This window comes from Branchiostoma lanceolatum, chromosome 9 (assembly GCF_035083965.1).
Source record: "Branchiostoma lanceolatum isolate klBraLanc5 chromosome 9, klBraLanc5.hap2, whole genome shotgun sequence".
NCBI lineage: Eukaryota > Metazoa > Chordata > Leptocardii > Amphioxiformes > Branchiostomatidae > Branchiostoma > Branchiostoma lanceolatum.
Genome location: NC_089730.1, coordinates 18,243,773 through 18,262,329, shown reverse-complemented (window position 1 = coordinate 18,262,329; position 18,557 = coordinate 18,243,773). Strand labels below are relative to the sequence as shown.

At 41.7% G+C, this 18,557-nt stretch overlaps 1 protein-coding gene across 1 annotated transcript in view; it reads right to left on the bottom strand.

The window, feature by feature from the left end:
• The window catches only part of LOC136441720 (leucine-rich repeat-containing protein 4B-like), a 37,200-nt gene that overhangs the window by 3,785 nt on the left and 14,858 nt on the right, over positions 1 to 18,557 (bottom strand). The gene's annotated exons all lie outside the window — the stretch shown is intronic.

Below are 18,557 nucleotides of genomic sequence, written 5' to 3'. Positions count from 1 at the left end.
CAGGTGGCGAACTTTCTGCGTTGTCGCCGTAAGCACTACGCCAACGCACGGGGGTTTCTTTAGAGCATGTTAACAGCAAAGCAGCGATTTACGTCTAATATTCCTGTAGGCAGAATGGCCCTATATTGCACTGGAACTTTGACATTTGGATGCGGTGGGAGTGACTTGTATTCTCATGTGTCTTCTGATCTATGATGAGTAGGATCTGTATACATTTTCCTTTGTAAAGTTTATTTCCTGTGGAAATATGTCTTGTGCTGGATACATTGCTAGACACCAACTACTTCGTGTGTTTTTTAAAGTCAAATATTATACATCATTAAGGCCCCCATCCCACTAGACGGCCATCGCGCTGCGATCTAATTTGAATCTTTGTAACCGTTGAAGTCAAGATTGCAAGATCATGCAAAATATAAATGTATGACCGAAAAGACAACAGAACACACAAAGTGTAAAATGTCCCTTATCTATTGAATTTGTTTAGCGCTATGTCAAATCGCTCGGTCGAAGCGCGATTGCAGCGTCGCCGCCATATAGGAATGGGGGTGTAACTTAACATGTGCAACGCCTTATTACAGTTTGACATGTCTTTTCGTAACATCAAACATTATAATATATCAAAGTCAGCTAAATGCCAGTGGCGCTCGCTTTTCCGGCTTACCCCACCAATCTTGGTCCAAATGCGCGTCAGGATATGCCCTCAGCGCCACCCGTTACAAGTACCGTTTACAGTTGTAAGTGGTTAACGGTGACCACCGTTAGCCAGTTATAAGTGGACCAGGAGACGTCTCCTGGCTCTTGAGATACAGCGTTAACAGTAAGCACAAGCCGGGAGAGATGGGTCACCGAGGCCATAGATAGTGGACTGTAGGAGAAGCCTCGCGATATTTGGGAACGTGACCTCACGAGGGTACAGAACGGTGGCCGGGAGGCTACCGGGAAGTGGCCGGGATATTGTGTTTTCAGGCCCGCCGACCGTCCGGATCGATCGCCGTAGGTCGTCCAGCAGCAAAACTCTGCCTGTTCCATGGTGAGGTGAGCAACTTTGGTTCATTTATACCGATTATTTTTATATTGAATAGGCACAGATCCTCGTTAATTTGCAACTAGCTCGAGCTATGCCCGGCGCGTGTTAAAGGGGGAGGGGGGTGCACACATCACCGCGAGTAAAAATAGTATGGTTCTTTTTAGCCCACTGCTGTTGTTACTGGCCTCATTCATAATTTGGCCACGTTCATCCAGATCATACATGTATCAAAAACACAAAAGGTCGGTTTGTAATATTCTAACTGGAGTACGTAAAGTAACACTAACAGACACAGAAGACTAGTCGAATCGACACAGTATCCAGGGTTCGCGGAAAAGGCTGGCCAGGCTACCCTACCAGGCTTAGTATGTTACCCTTTCTGGGCCCCCAGAGGTATGCATAGGGGCTTGGCCTGTAATGGAATTTCCTAGAGGAAAAATGTGTCAATAAGCCCATTCACGGTTGCGACTACACATGCGCAATGTCAAAGGTGAAGTCCCATGAGACGTAAACAAAACCCGTCTGGACGTTGTTATGCAAATCTAGACAACGTTGATAGGAGTACTGTTTACAAGCCAGGGGCCTTCACCTTTGACACTGCACATGCGTAGTCGCAACCGTGAATGGGCTTATTAATATTATATATTTATAATTGCAGAAAAATGGGATGAGAGAGCAATGAAAGAAAATAACAGCACAAACAACACTATGTATACATTGTGAAAACACAATCACACATGCTAACCCACAGAGAAATGCACAAAGCCATATGCATGTTTTGAATTTGTTGTTTTGGTAAACAAAGGTCCTCCCCTTCAATCTTAATATTTGTTGACCGGTATATTCTATTGTATACTTGGAATTTGTTTCAAACGGCTTTTCCTTCAGCACCACATCAGCACCCCCCACCCAACAGCAATATCATAGTTCATACGCTGTTGCCTTCTGTCCAATTCACCCTCAGCTGGGATTGCTATTGACCCAGTTTTTCCTTTTGAAAATTCTACTATGCGCAAAATCCCCATGCAGAGCCTTAAGGTCCAGAAAGGGTAGCCTGGCAGGCTAGCCTGCCTTTTTCCGCAAATGTTGCAGTAGTATTTGGCAAGGAATCTGTCGGCAATTTCAAGTTACAGCCTACGTTAGGAAGGCCTCATTAGGAAATTGGAAGTAAAACTAAAAGCAACAACTATGGAAAATTCTGGATATCATTTATTCCATATCAGATACGAAACAAGAAAGTTGTTCAGCCTTAGGGGAATGTTATGACACTTTTGACAGGTTTGTGATAAAATTCAATCAATCACCCATTGATGTATGTTGCTGAACTTGAGAATGGTGATCATTAATGATTAAAAAGCTTCTCTTTTAAGAATCTCAAGGAAGGGGCAGCACTTTGATGATGTACATGTACTGTACATTCAAATGTGGATGAATTTACTTTGAACAAGGAGGTTACTGTAATATTAATTCACTTTATATTCAATCAACTTCATGGTAGCAAAATATTTCAGGGTAAGGAATTAAAATAGATATTTTCACTGAACTTTACTAGTAACTTCACGGTGGTGACCGTGGCAAGTGTTTTACAGACAGGATGTGTGAAGGAATCATAAACGATTACACACGGTGATGATAAGTTCACTGTACATAGAGAGATAACCGTTGAAATAGTGAACATAAAGTTACAGTAAAAGTAAAAGAAACCAATTACAGTATAGGCTGCCTATAACCTTGCTTTGAATGAAATGTATATGATATGTAGCTATTATAGTATCACATCAATGGGGCCTCCATGCATGGGGGCCGGGGGTACAGACAACACCTTATGCTTGTACTAAGTTGTAGATAAACTGTTGCCCTGTTCACATTCACCATAGTAAGAATGCTATAATGACGCAGCAAGCTATTGGCATACCCTGATCTTGGAATAGCTCATAAATTGTATTCTTCCCTGTGACTATAGTAGACAGATCTCCATCTTTACTGCTACCTTGTCCCCCCAACGACCCAGAGGTCAAGGGACTAGGTAGGTAGGTAGGTAGGTAGGTAGTAGGCTATACTAGTACTGCCTGTCAGCTATATACATTGTACAAACACACACACACACACACACACACACACACACACACACACACATGTCCCTGGGACTCCTCACTCAGCAGAAACTCTGATCTAAATATGTCAGCACTCACACACACACACACTCACACACACACACACACACACACACACACACACACACACACACACACACACACACACACATTCCTACAATTCTTACTACGTTTGCATAAAAAGGGAATAACATTCTGTTAGAATTCTCATGTGATGATGAATACAGGAGAAGCTACTAGTATTCCATCTATACTGCCTATGGCTATACAGGGCTTGAAACAGTGGGTGCATGTGCACCTTTGTGCACTCAAAATTGGAGCTATACACCTTATTTCTTACTGGTGCACCTACATGTAGGGTTTGTACTATAGTATATAGAATATTTTTTGAAATCTAAGTATCAGAAAAAGGAATACAACCTTTTATTGTACTTTATTTGATGAATTACTTGTTTGAAATTTTGAAGTCAGATATAGAACAACACTGATTTTGAGTTCTTAGAGCCTGAAGCAATTAACTTAATAATGTTTTGCTGACTTCAGGATGAAACAGTGCTGTGCTTTGTGGGTCACAAGGCCAATTGCATCATGGACTTACTATGTATACTGTGGGACTGGATCATGTTTAGGTTAAGTTTACAGCTTTCTTACAATATTTGCAGACTTTTAAAAGATACTATCACTATATCAGTATGTATGGATGTGAATTATTCATTAAATACCACTGGTCAAGCAGGCGACCTAATGAGATTAGACATAGGAGGAAGAATAATGTTTTTTCGTAGCAGGTTACAGTTCATATGATTATCCAATAATAAAGTGATGCGCTTTTTCTTATGCATCATAAGATCAATCAAGATTAGACTGTGAAAACATAAGCCCCTTGACTAAGTTCAACATGAAGGAGATCATACATGTGAAGGCAACCAATGTATACAGCACACCACATCCCCTTCTCGATAGTTCTTCTGCTTTCTTCAACATTAACAACAAAAATGTTTCTCATGTTGGTGGAAAATCCTGTCCAGTCCGGACAGAAAAAAACTCTGTCCATTCTGAAGAGAGGGTCTGCATGGGGGAGGAGGTGTCCTGTCCTGCATAGAATCAGAGATACTGACTACGCCTAAAAATGAAAGTCTGTATCGACAATAGTCTACTATTTTTATTTTACTGTTAATCGTAGCCAGTCGGCTTTGCCATTAATTCTACATAGCCTGCTATTTGTTATCCTGAATTCTTCTTTCAGCATTACTGAGATTTTAATCGCAGGGCGTAGTAGAAAGACAACATTGCCCTATGAAAAGTTACAACAGAACATCTGGTTATCTTGGTTTCGACACAGTAAACATGCAAACTTTGGGTCTCAAAATGTAAGGAATTGCATTTGAGAGGGTTAGGATTTTATAGGAGAGCATGCCAGACCCCCCTACATTGGTTGGCTGTTCGATACGACATGTATTAAGGGTTAAGATTTGAGAGGGTTAAGATTTTCTGGGAGAGTATGCCCTCAGACCCCCCTAAAAAATGGTTGCACCCTTGGGCCATTCATGATGCTGCCAGTTCTATAGGAATGTGAACCACTGTTAAGCGTTGTCGATCCTCTTGAATTAAACTAAACCTGCTGAATTTAGCTTTAAGTGTTGCCAGGAACCCCCATGCAGATCCTCTTTTCAGCCTGGACATTTTTTTCTGCTGTCCGGACTGGAAAGGTTTTTCTGCCAACACAGTTTTTCTCACCGGCCAATGCATATCGTTGTGCTACCTACATGTACCTCAGGCAATAATAACTGGTTTACTTCTCACCACTAGGAGGTGGTCTAGTTACTGTAAATGCATTTAAGTTTGCATGGTTCTAATTTTGTGCTAAGGGGAAAATAGAGTGTTTGCGGTGGTTTTAAGTTTGCAGCAGTGCTATACTGTAGTCACATACCTGATCGATGATGATACCGCCACAGGAGGGGTGGATATAGGTTCGGCTTAATAAGGTCCGAGTCCAAGTTTAGGTCCAGGGACCTGAACCTGGACCTGATCCTGTCCAGTTGATGTTTTGTTTTATTAGACCAATATCAAGCATAGAGAATTAATACTGACCAGCAAAACTATAAAAGTTTCTTGGTGAGAAGACTTTCAAGATAAACCAACGTGTTTGATATTTGAATGTTGCACTTATTTTAAATGCCTGTTTTTGTCAGAGGGTAGACTCAAAACACTTTTCATCAAATAAAATAGAAAAATATATTTGTACTGTATTCATTTTTTTTTGGACTCAGGTTTTTGGCTCTCAGGTTTTTGGACTCGGTTTTTGGATGTTATATACTAGGCCTGAATCAGGTCCAGCGAACCGGTATCCACCCCTACGCCACAGTATTAGACAAAAATGTTTGCGGTGAAACGGTTGCCGTGAAAACCATGAACATAAAACCACCGCGAACATTTCAAAATTTACAGTATTACTGACACAAACTAGTAACATGTAAGTACGTGGACTGTAGACATAGTTTGGAGAGGTCAAGTGGGCTGTTTGCAGAAGTGTTTTAAAGATAGGGCACAATGTACAACACCACTCAACAGAGAGGCTAGCTATAGGGGCATGGTCAGGAATGCTTGCCTTGGCCTAGCCATGGCCATATGAGACTATGAGTCTGTTGCTGTAGGGTATTGAACTGTTTGTCGTGAAATAAGCATGATCCAGGAAGTTCCCACAACTTGCATGGGGATGGATGAAAATGATTTTGCCCCAAGTTTGTTTTTACTCGTGTACTGCTATGAAAGCCAGATGGAATGAAATTCGGTGAGGAAGAGCTAGTTGCTGTAAGGAGAGATAGGAGGAGCTTTTTCCAGAATAGACACTTCTTGCATGGAGGTGGTTATAATATCATTATTAATCATTTTGGGGGCAGTTTTGCCCGAAATGATGCTTTTTGCAATTGTCTTCCGTGACATCCTATGTAAGCCAAGTAAATTTGGTGAGGACTCAGGTGTAAGGTCTTTGCACCAGATATTAAAAGGTGCAAATGATCATGGAGTAGTCCACTTCTTAAATGGAGGTGATTTTTGGTATTTTTGGTGCCTGTAATACCCAGGTACCCTGCTAGGAAAGCTAAATGGCTTGAAATTTGCAGTGGGAATAACTTACTAGTAATAAGGAAAGCATTAGTGGACAGTTCACTTTTCGCTAGGGGGTGGTTGAGAATGATTTTAAGTTTGCGATAAAGAGGTAACCGCAAAAACCTAGGTCACTGGCAACGTTGGTTTTGACTGTTTGATACAAATGTCATATGATTTCCAGTGTGGCTATGAGAGATCAGACCATGGACTTGATGACAATACATGTACTAGTACTAGTAGTGGCTGAATCTTGTAGCCTCTACCAGGCTCCGCGACATGGCTGGGAAAATAGTACTAGAAATCGGCAAATAGAGTGAATAGTGTTCGAAGGGAGTTAGCTACGGAGAGAGGGTCCATGAGCTTCACTGTATAGCGGAGTACCACTGGCATACTTTCACTCTATTTGCCGATTTCTACTATTTTCCCAGCGATCTCGCGGAGCCTGGTAGAGGCTATGAATCTTGTACAACACATCCAAGGCTGCCCTAAAAATGTCACCAATTCATTCAAAAGTTATGGACCTCTTCTTGCGACCAATGTGAACATGGTCGGGCTTAAAAAGGTGTGTCGTACGACAGGTTTTTATGACCTATCATCTGAAAATGACTTCTTGCATTTGAGGGACGAAATTCAACAGGCTTTACGGTAATTTGAAATTGAATGCCTTTCGATTCCCAAACATGAAACAAAATCTCTGGTGGGAACACAGGTGTCAGCGATGTTCTTGTAATCTTTTAGTTTATTTATAATTTGCTTATAGCTTTCCCCTTAATCAGTTAATGTGAATGACATACTATATAGGGAAAATTGAGTGTACAGTCATACTAGTAAGCCGGCAAAAAGTTTTGCGGTGGTTTTAAGTTCGCGCTGAAAGTTCACTGCAAAAACCATGAACATCAAACCACCGCGAACATTTCTGCATTGACGGTATTTTGACCAACTTACTAACAGTATCTCATTCTCGTACTAGCACATGTATCTCCCAGTCCCAGGTACTATGTGGTAAGTTTGGAGATTCATACTGTCCTGTCCTGTCTTCACCTTTGACATTGCGCATGTGTAGTCGCAACCGTGAATGGGCTTATTGACACATTTTTCCTCTAGGAAATTCCATTACAGGCCAAGCCCCTATGCATACCCCTGGGGGCCCAGAAAGGGTAACATACTAAGCCTGGTAGGGTAGCCTGGCCAGCCTTTTCCGCGAACCCTGGATACTGTGTCGATTCGACTAGTCTTCTGTGTCTGTTAGTGTTACTTTACGTACTCCAGTTAGAATATTACAAACCGACCTTTTGTGTTTTTGATACATGTATGATCTGGATGAACGTGGCCAAATTATGAATGAGGCCAGTAACAACAGCAGTGGGCTAAAAAGAACCATACTATTTTTACTCGCGGTGATGTGTGCACCCCCCTCCCCCTTTAACACGCGCCGGGCATAGCTCGAGCTAGTTGCAAATTAACGAGGATCTGTGCCTATTCAATATAAAAATAATCGGTATAAATGAACCAAAGTTGCTCACCTCACCATGGAACAGGCAGAGTTTTGCTGCTGGACGACCTACGGCGATCGATCCGGACGGTTGGCGGGCCTGAAAACACAATATCCCGGCCACTTCCCGGCAGCCTCCCGGCCACCGTTCTGTACCCTCGTGAGGTCACGTCCCCAAATATCGCGAGGCTTCTCCTACAGTCCACTATCTATGGCCTCGGTGACCCATCTCTCCCGGCTTGTGCTTACTGTTAACGCTGTATCTCAAGAGCCAGGAGACGTCTCCTGGTCCACTTATAACTGGCTAACGGTGGTCACCGTTAACCACTTACAACTGTAAACGGTACTTGTAACGGGTGTCAGCGCCCAAGGAGGTCGGATGAAACTGTCCAGCACAAATCGTTTTAGCAGTTTCTTTGCGTTAATGACGTGCAATGCGTATGTACGGATGACACACGCCTGAGGTGAATTCACTATACACACCGAAAGGTGACGAAGATGAATTTTGTTGACGAAAACCGCCGACTCACCATCCTGTGAAAGAAATATTTTCCGCGTTGCCAGAGCCACTCCGAACATCTAGGGTTAGTTATCCCCGGTTCTGCGACGGTATTTGCCATGGATGCGAACAGCTACTGATAACATTCACTCGCCCTCACTGACATTTATGTCAGTACGTGTTTTCAGTGGTCTTATGGAACTAGAGGTATGATGGCTAGCAGTTGGTGCCTTTGAAAAGTGCTGATGTATTGGGTGTCAATCGTCGGACAGGTCTCTAATCTCGCCGCAGAGTTTCAACCCTTCCGTGGGATATCGCGATGCGGACACGTCTGGCCACGGTGGATGGACTTCAATCATCACCTCAAATTGGGGGGAGGGAACTGCAATTATCGGAGAGGAGATCGTGACGGATATGTTTCAATCCCCCGGGCTCCTTCCTCCTCCCAAGACTAATAACGCAAAGAAATATGAATCTCTCCTGCCAGTCTCCTGGAAATTACACTTAGTACGGCCGACTGGAATAAATCCCGCGTATCACCTGACCACACCTCAAGGCTAGCCTCAAAGTGTCTATTTGTGAACGAAACGCTTTCTTTTTTCTCTGAGAGACGGAAAACAAGCTTTCTTTTATCAGTTAGAGGCGGAGAACAGCAACATTTCTAAGGTTATCACTGCAGTCCAATCATAGAGCAGTAATTTCCACCACTATACTCTATCTTTATGATAATAGTTATGATAACAATTTTAGCGTCAAGGCATCTGACATGTTTCGCCAAAGGGTGGTGCTTAGACTGTTTCTTTAAGTTCTAAGGTTGTTCAGAACTAAGGTCAATCCTATATTTGACACAAGTCGTCAAGTTTCAACATTAGATGCGAAGAAGACATACGTGTGGGCGTGAAAGTAACGTTCAGACTCCAGGGCTAGGGCATCAGATCATAAAAATCATAAACCATTGCAATCACCGTACCACATACTAGTAGTTTCTTCAGATAACGTCAAAGTAAACTTGTAAAACCTGGTGCGCAGCTCGGAATGGTCAGATTGGCCATAACAAGCGGCAGATGGCCCAGCCTGATTGTCCTGTGCTCTAGCAATGGGGTGCCACATCTCCTCTTTTAAGCTTTAAATTCTGGCCGATAAAACGTAACCACTACGAGTTGAATTTTATGAAGTATAGATCAGTTCAGTAACATGGAACATTTAGCTAACGTTGCGCAAAATAGAGAATACTGCCAAAGCCATACTCTAAGGCCAAATCACTGTGCGTCTGCCACGCCAATGAAATGTTTCATATGCAATTTCCAAATCACGCTTCATTTTCGTAAAACGGTATTTGACCTCAGCAGAACTTCTGACCTTAGACAGTACCCCGAATATGGCTCGAGTGAGCTTCAATGACAATCAGGTTTGCCTGCTCGCAATCCCTGTTGAGGGAATGGCACTTTTGAGAACCTAGTGGACGACCAGTTGCTGAGTTACTGCAGGACGGATGCAGTGCTTTATGGGGTAAATTGCTCGCATAGTGTGGCCATCGTCTCGCCAAATGTCATCAGGGCTCAATTAATGTTAACTTCGAATCCACTTGTAAATCTAGTGCTAATGCCCATGTGCACATAGTAAAACACGATGGACTGTCCATGAAATTCACTTTCCCGGTGTTGTACGAGTTTGAAATTACAGACATTTCCACTGGACGTTACGAGTTGCCGAATCTGGCGCCTAAGCTTGCGCACCAGTGAAACTGAATGTAATGGTTCTCCATATCGTCAAAGCTTAGTGCCTGAACATACCGGTGCAATTATAGTGAAAAATGCATTTTAATGGACATATGAAAACGTCAGTTCTTAGTCCATTTGGTTAATAATATTTTCTCCAAAGTACAGACTCTTCAGAAAACCGGTCACTTGTCCTTCAGTAAGCACATCTTCATTCATTTGTCAGTGTTACTTCTTCACTGTTTATCTTCTGGAATCTAATATTTCAAAATTAAATGAATTGGATCAACAATTCTTTCCCTCAGTCCTTGGTAACTTCAAACTGTAGACGGTTCTTTTACACACCGCCAATTGCAAGTCTGGCGCGCCCTGTAGGTTTAAAAGACGACGGTCACCCATCATGCACGCTTTCCTGGCATTAATTTCTCGAACTTCTCTGCAGTGAACGTTACATTTAGCACACCGACATATTTCAATCTACTAATGAAGACAGACATAGAGAGGAACCACAAATGTGGCTCTCTCCGCCGCTGAACCTATTAGGCACAAGATGTTCTTGGTATTATGGGGCATTTTTTTCACTTTTAATGCTCGATGAGGAATAGCCACGCAGTTCAGGGCAAAGCAATTTGGATTGATGACATTGCAGTGCAAAATGCAGGCATAACGACAATGCAATCCACGTATAGTCGCAGATGAGTAATGTGTAGCGGTGCGCCGTGGTATAATAACAAACTAAGTACACGTACTTGTGTATGTAGAATGGTAAAAGATTTCCCAAAGCTGCTGCAACGCAGATGATATATATTACGACAATGTTGACGAATTGCATCCCGATTAAAATCCTTAAGTTCTTCAAGAAATTAATTTCCAAAAGCGAAATGAAGAGAGTTATAAAATCTAGCAGAATGATTATGCAATTCTTAAAGGTTTATTCTTACCTGCAGTGTATGGCCGTACCACTCATGCCATCTGATCGTGCCTCTGTCTACAAATCAATATTTGCTATGCGCCGATACTCTCCCTTATTGGTATATTGAAATACATGTGATCGTATACTGTAATAATTGTATTAAATGGACGATCTGAAGATATTGACGGTCTGTGTAAGGATGAAAACACTCTTGCTACCAGAACGTATCGTGGAAAAAAGGAGGGATTCATTGGTAGCACGTTCGTTGGTCATGAAGCGTTTCGCAAAGACTTTTAGAGGAAATGTTTTGAATATAATTTTGAGGTTGCCCCCACCTTGCTAAGTGGAAGCTAAGGGGCGCCAACTGCCACCTACACAGCCCATCTTTCACGCCAGGCAGCGTCAAGCGGACCTTGAACGTAATCGTTACAGTCACCAAGGGAAGGACAGATATACCTCTGAAGCCCGGAATCCTTTCCTGGGGCCAATTAGAACAGCAGGCACTTCATGAAGAATGTTTTGAGTTGTGAACAATAGATTAAACTTCTTTGTGCCTTTGACAACTCCAAAGAAGGTTGCCCTCAGTATTGATAGAACGTAACATTCGGCAACAACTACAGTATATCTACCAAGTCTGACAACACATGTGTGCATTGTTTTTGTTTTCTATCAATTGTATTTTGATGCAGAATCCAACGTTTCTTCATCTGTTTGTTGTAACAGGACTTGTATCGTCTATAACTTTGTAAAATTACTTCCATTGGATGCCCACCCAATAGTCTTAATCTACAATCTAATCCTTTATTTAGGGGTTTATCAAAAACCAAAACTGATTGATGATGATAAAAAACATGAAAGTCTATTAAACAATAAGAACTCCTAGAACAATCCTATTAGATAGAAATCTCCCCATACTAAGTAGGCTATATATTTGTAAGAAAACAAATGGATCATCAGTCATGTAGCAGTATACTACTACATGATTGATGATCCATTTGTTTTCTTACAAATATATAGCCTACTTATGCTGTCATTGCTTACGTAACGTGATTCGTAATCCACGAGTTGTCTTACAAAATAATATATGTCGCCTACTTTTGCTACCATTGCTTTAGTTATAGATAATCTTCTCATACTCCTATCACATTATTTGTAATCCATGAGTTGTCTAAGAAATATATAGCATACTTATGCTGTCATTCCTTAATTAGGATCAAATTCGAGATAAAGTGCATTCATCAATACGAAGCAAGGCGTTGCTTGGTGACCACATAAATCACGCCCAAGCTTTCCCGAAGTAGATGCTGCAGAGGCTTTGACACTCCCTGGCCTCAGGCTACCACTTTAAGAGACAGCTGTCTTAAGCGGTCCAGACGCACAGCCTGGGGCTGATGGAGTCTCTACACCTTTTAGTAGGAGTGGCGTCCCTTGTGACCCTACCGTCAGTTGTTCTAATTTAGATGGCGATGTATCCAGCATACATTGACAACATTGCGACGGCTGGAAATAGATGTTCTTCAGGTTTCGCTGTAGTCTGACACGATTTCAGACGACCTAGAGGTCCCTGTGCTTGGCCTTTTTGTCTCGTGTCACCAAACGGGATAATGAAAGCCATTAAAACTTAAAATGAGACGTGTAGGTTATGTAAGGACAAGCCGCGTTGTAATACATGCAGGTTCAGGGCACACCAAATGCATGCCACGGTAAATAAAGGCCTCGTTTTAAATTCAATGGATATACAGCTCTAGATATTGTTTGATATATCTCGGACATTTACGGATCTAGCCACTGTTTGTGAGGGTCACAGTAGAAACGCTGGGACTCTAAGTTACATTTACGTGCAGGTGTGATGTACAGATAAAGAAGCACGCATCAACTTTGCCCCGAACATTCGGCTGATTTGTTGTCCCTTACCCTTGTATGCAATATCTTTTCCGGGTCATTTATGACTTGCGCTTGCCAGCTCCCCTCACGTGATTACTGTTAACCAAGCAAATGATAAACTTGATCTCAATATATGTGCAAAGTGGATATTGTATAGCTTGGAATCTACCTGCGGATTGTAGTAGATTAATGTAACAGTCTTATACATCGCTTGGCCTAATATTTTACCTGTTACAATTATTGTGCAATGAAATCTGACTTGACCATGTAATGGTATTTAATTTTGAGAAACATTTGCGGTCGTGCGCTGTAATGCAACACATATTGCTGAATATGCTTTAACTTGCTCAGGGGTATTGCATGGCCATCTGCTTGATCTTCTGGAAGGGCAAGGACTCGAAGTCCCTCCAAATTACTGGGCCATCTGTTGCAGTGTCAACACGAGGCATTAGGGAGATATTCATGGATCTTCAATCCGACTGCGACTGGCAGAAGACGCGCTTGTAAAATCACAGCATTGCACCGTGACAGGGAATAAAAATAAAAGTCAACAGAGGCTTTTTTACGCAAGATTTCATATTTCGTTTTCCGGGAGTCGAGCCGTCTGAAACCAGGGTTTATCCACCTTGTAAAAGAAGTCTGGGATATTTATTACGACTATACCATAAAGCTCACGGATAAAGACTGAACTCACACCCGTAAAACTGAGAAAAGCTCTTAGATCAGGCATACATAAGAAAGAAATTTTACTGTTCCTTTTTTAGATGGGGAATTTGATGACTGAAACTCATTTCTGCGCAAATGGCGTGTCGTAGATATTGCAAGTAACCACGACCGACGTGGCTTTCCGGTGAGTTATCTGGCGGAAAAGTTACGAGGCAATCTCAGCAAATAGCCGGGATGCGACCTCTTGGTTCCTTATTTATGCACCCATCGTGGGTTGCTGCATTAAGACAGTGCGCTCAGTGCTTGATGTCATTGCTAGTTAACAGGTACTGGGTCCATTTCAGGCAGTTAGACATCATGTGCAGCAAGACGGATGGACGAGCACTTCATGTTCAAACTTTCCACTACGAGCACCCCATTTTTCTTCCACGGCATTAGGTGCGTTTGAAAAGGCATACGCCTGCACGGAGCCCTTGCCAACATTCTTGAGATGACTTCTTGGCTGTCTGCATTTTGTTAATAGATGCTCAACAAACCACACGATCTATTCCTGAGGTAATTTTCTGGAGTTTGACCTTTGCAAAAGTCTGTCTCTTAAATGAAACTGCCAAACAGCCACAATTTCGGTAAAACGGCCTTTTAATTTTCAGCATTCCACTGCCCATGCTATAGCGAATCGTATTACGCCTTGTGCTTATGTCTAGAGGACAGATCTATGTACTGATGCCTAGAAAAAGTACCATTTGGGGCATCACACTTCACAGCCTTCACAGTCTGCCAAGAAGAGAATATGTACAGAATAATCCTGGAATAATGTACTGGGAAACGTCCCTTAAGTCCGCTGAGCTATGGCCTGACTAACATTGTCTTCTAAATTAGTGTAACGTCTGCCAGAAAATCTGTTACGGAGAACGATTTCAGAATGTTGACTACCCAGATTCCTATTCAAGGCATGATTGTCAGGAGTGTTTTTTGCTAATGCGCATTTTAACTTACATTGCTGCTGGGACCTAAGGCATTAGAGTTGTGGTGCCCACTGGTAAAATTTTGTTTATTTGCGAGAGCCCAGAGAATATCTGAAGATGTCCCGTCAACATCATCCATTTTTTTCTGTTGAGCTTCGAATACGTTCACAAGCTTTACAAAACAAATCAAATACATTCCATAGTCATGAATTGCCAGAAATGTTCAAATTTGACGATCTATATAAATACAGGAGTGATGGGTACCAGTTGACTGTTTGTGCGTCCCCTTTTTTTGTTAATCTAAGCTTATTTACATATAAGTAGGAAGTGTCCACTCGTATGGCGAGGGCTATGAAAATACAAAAATTGATAGTTTAGGGGACAAGCATATGCATCCACCGTGTGCTTATATCTCACAGAAATAAAACATCATCAATACGTATTCAAATATTGTCAGGAAGTATAACATGTGCTTCAAAATGACACTTTTTATGATAGTCTGTATTTTCAGCCTTGAGCCTTTCCTTTGTCCTCAACGCCACCTTTTTTTACGGCTATCAGTCGCAGCTCTGTCTTCAAGCTACACCGTTATTACCTTGGCAATATAAGTTTTATTCCACTCACATTTTTATTCAGCGCACGCCGTGGTACCGGCTTCCGCACACGCTTGCTTTTCTGACCTGACAACCGAATGGAAACCATAATCATTTAAACGTTCCAGAATGTCCTTTGATGTTAGGCAGATCGTGTTGAAAGCACATTTCACGAAAAGCATCGGTTTGAACCTGTCAAATAACCCACAGGCTTCTGATAGTGGAAGATGCGTGGATTCATCTCCTCAAATTTAGAATAAACTTGAAGGTGTATCAGACAAGGATGTCTGCCTTTTTTCAATGAGTCACCGTTTGCCCTTGGAATACGCAGTAACAATATACGCTTGCTATTGAATATAAATGTGTAGAGTTGAAATAGTTCAGAATACCAGAAACTGCTTTTGCAATAGGTAATGTTTGTTTTGTTTGATGTGATGCTATGTTTTGATCATTCAGTGACCTATCTGATGTTGGACGATGGAAGAAAAGTGACTTTGCTGTAGTTCAGCTCAATGTTTTTCATACTATAAATGTTAACTTACTTCCAGTGGTTATTAACAAGCTTATAAGATTCAACTCGTAACTTACATAGTCATGATAAATGTGTTTGTTTTTATTTGTTTGGCTGTAGAAAAAAGTACAGCCAGGGCTACCCAACTAGCCGAAGGCTATTACAAAGGGTTAGCCCTGGTAACTGAACAATATACAAAATTTAATCCAAAATTTCACAAAGCACATTGAGGCGTGTTGGTAAAGTATGACCATTAACGAAAGCATGCTGCGACATCAGTCTTGCACGCGCACGGATGTAATTTCTCTCTGGTTGCACCACCAAGACTGCCCATGCACGTCTATTTGACATTTGCCTTTTTTTCGGAGTACCCGCAGGTCCCCGACCTATGACCACCTCTGGGCGGTCCAAACGGCTCATGCTTCAGCCCCGGAACAAAGTGGCAAAGATGAAAACATGGGAACCCTGGCACGATGCCCACAGGGCAGCTAAGTGTCTGTCTTTCTTAATCTAGTTTTGCCATTAGAACGAAATGTACATATAAATGGAGTGAATCGAGAAGACGAACTGGGAACGACTTCAACTTCAGATTATGAGAAAGCCCTCTATGAATCTAAATGTCATGCCAATAAAGATTCATTGCAAGTTTTCGGCACGTCAGGAATATATGAGATAAGAGCTCATTTTCCCAAACTTTTTCTTCAAACAGCGCTACCACGACTATTGTATCTTTCGGATTACTTTTCCGTGCGTGTCGCTTGGGACAGCCCCTTTTGAAGGTAATACTAGCATTATTAACAAAAAAGGCCAAGGGGTCGGCCTACACGCATATCTGCGGCTTAGGTCGGTTTCTGGATGCACGTCACAGAAGCAATAGTAATGGAGAGAAACATTCAGGGAGAACCTACTAATGGAAAACCTGCTCAACGGTGTACAGGTCCATCAAGTGTGGCGGCAATTTCACAAGACAAAGGCGCTTATGATTGCAAACGTCAGTCTTCGAGTGATAGAATCCGCCTAGCACGGATATTCGGACGCCACAAACTGCTTATACTGAATCATTAAAAAAAAACGCACTGTTATTAAAGTGAAGTTGATGAGGTGTGATGAGTGACTTACTCGCCTGTATGTTCAAGGATCTTGCTGGCTCAACGGGGGATAGTTGGAGATGGAGAAAGTGAAACTTCAGATCAAGATTTGGGACGTAAGCCTGTGATCATTCATCTTTCTTCCAGTAAAATCAGAAGACTAAAACTTAACAAGTAGAACGTAACAACCTACTTCAAGCCAATAGCTGATAACAGATTCTCTTTCTGGCACCATGGTGTCTGTACACCTGTGCTGTCAATCCCCTGCTCATACCTAACCAATCCAAACCAAGGCAAACTCTCTGCAATCTTCTCGAGAAGTAGATTTCCTGAGGGGATTCGTTCAATGAATAAATGTATCTGTTAGGACCTCTTCTGCCGATATTGGTAGTCCTGGGATTTATCAGTACGAATCCCCGCTGGCTTGTCTAGTTCTGTGAGTAGCTGACCTCATTCAGCTTCCTGTACAAACACTTTAAGATTCGTGAACAGATAACCTTTGAAAACATTGCCATTAGGCCAAGGTAAAGCATTTCCCTCACATTGGGTTTGTCAATAGCTGCTCTCGGTACGTTTGAGTGGAGACGGAGGGGTAAACTGACAACGTACGTCAGCGAACGCCTCTTTGATTAAAAGAAGTCCTAATGGTTAAGGAAAGCACACCTGTTTACTTAATAGCCGGTTTGCTTATTATCAACGACAAATTCATATATTTGAGACACTTTGCGTCCAGTCGGTGCCTATAGACCCAGCATAGCCTATCTACATGTCAATCTTTGCTTCGGGGGCTGAATCCCCTGCTGCGTGAAGCTCGTCTAGTTCTGTATGGGTTGCTGACCCCACCTTAATTCCTCTACAGACAACTCAATTCAAGCTTCGTGAACAGATATACTTTGCCATTAATCCAATGTTCACTGTGTCTCTGACATATTGAGTTCGACAAGTCAAAAGTCAGTTGTAAGCTGTAAGTTTTAAGTGCGACAGAGCCATAAACGTGGTGCCAAACTCGTCATGAAATAATACATGCGTTTCACGGGATTACTTGACTAACTGCCATGTCTAATTGTGATATATTACTGTTAGAGCGACGCCATCCTCACTTACTGCAATCATCCATTCATGAAGGTCAAAGGGGCTACTTATTCTAGAAGGTTGCATTCTGATTGATTTAGTCTTAAAACATAATTGAATAATTTCTACATAGCAAAGGATATTAAACTAAAATCTACATAAAGTAACATTGTCGTCCGCCCAGGAAGGGCTATGTAGAAACATGTTTGCTTCTGGAACGAAATAATAAAAGGAAGGGACCAGTCACGCAATTGAGTTAGGGTGAATTTGTACAACGGAATTTGCAGTCAAATCGTATAATGCCGTGAGCTTTACTGCCAATTACAGCATTTCCTGGACACACTTTTATCAGACTTGTTTTGGTGACTGGGTAACAAAGGGCAATCTATTAGTCTTATAATAAGTCAATTCAAGTGCTTTATCAATCTTTAATTTACCATATGGTAATATTTTACGCTTCCAGGACCTGAAAAACAATTGTTATAGACCACACTATAGTTGAAAGTACTTTGTGATAGAATCTTAACTTGAGTTTTTTAATGAAATATGTAAATGTTCAACTAATTTATGTAGCACCTACCACTGCTACTATCATCTTTCGAGATGGTAGGGTGTCTAATGTTCAATTATTTTTGATGACAGACATTATACTGTACTTACATATCAAAACAATAACTTGTTAACTTGGTGAAGTTTCTGGGGAAAAGATAATACACTATAATTTGTGCATCACAAAATGATTATGATCAAATATTCCTTTTGACTACACCATGTGATATGCCTTATTTCAGCGATATATCATTGACCATTCACAACCTGGCGCCAATCAATATGTGCTGATTAGTGTAGACGTAGAACTACTTTTCTTGATATAATGGGCAAAAGCTGACATCCAATGGAGATTAGCG